This window comes from Cyprinodon tularosa, unplaced genomic scaffold (assembly GCF_016077235.1).
Source record: "Cyprinodon tularosa strain WSP-4 unplaced genomic scaffold, ASM1607723v1 ctg26, whole genome shotgun sequence".
Classification (NCBI taxonomy): Eukaryota; Metazoa; Chordata; class Actinopteri; order Cyprinodontiformes; family Cyprinodontidae; genus Cyprinodon; species Cyprinodon tularosa.
Window position 1 is genome coordinate 3699554 of NW_024038961.1, and position 833 is coordinate 3700386.

Below are 833 nucleotides of genomic sequence, written 5' to 3' on the forward strand. Positions count from 1 at the left end.
AGATGGGACTAGCTGTTTGTCATAGAGGTGACGACTGAGACTATGGGAGACACTGACCTGGTTATGGGGGAAGCTAAGGCTAGCAGCTGGCTGACCAAAGGGAGTGGAGGCGTCAGGCTGACCCGCCGGAGAGGGAGTGGAGGCGTCAGGCTGACCCGCCGGAGAGGGAGTGGAGGCGTCAGGCTGACCCGCCGGAGAGGGAGTGGAGGCGTCAGGCTGACCCGCCGGAGAGGGAGTGGAGGCGTCAGGCAGACCCGCCGTGGACTTCTTCCCCCGGCGACGCTTACGCCTGGAGGGAGCAGTTGGCAGAGGAGAGTCTGTAGAAGCTGAGGGAGAAGTGGAAGGAACTAATGGAGAGGTTGAGCAGGCAGCCGCTGCAGGTGATTGAGGTTGAGGTGGTGGAGGTTTATTAAAAAGCTGAGCTAAAGCAGCCTTGTGATTCCACTCCACCTCTTCTAAAATGTCCAGAAACCCTAGGGATGAAAGGAGAGTTGTTTGGGGGGTTAAAATCCTTTTAAGGTCGGCTGCAGCACATACCCGTCTCCAAGGAGGGCTGAGAGTGGCAATCCTGTCCAGCGTGAAACGACAGTTCTCCAGGAAGTGTGTCATGCTTCCTGCCAAGTTTGCCTCTGCTGGGTCCATGTTGGCTGGTTCCTTCTGTCAACAGTGGGTGGTGAGGTTGCTTTGAGGACCCAGATGCAGAGACAAGAGAAGCAGGGATGTGTTCTGAAAGGTTTAATTGAAGACCAAAAAGCAGCCGAGGCAGAAATCCAGAAATCCAACTCAAAATAAAAAACAAACCAAAATCATGGAGACATCAGGGTAGAGACGAG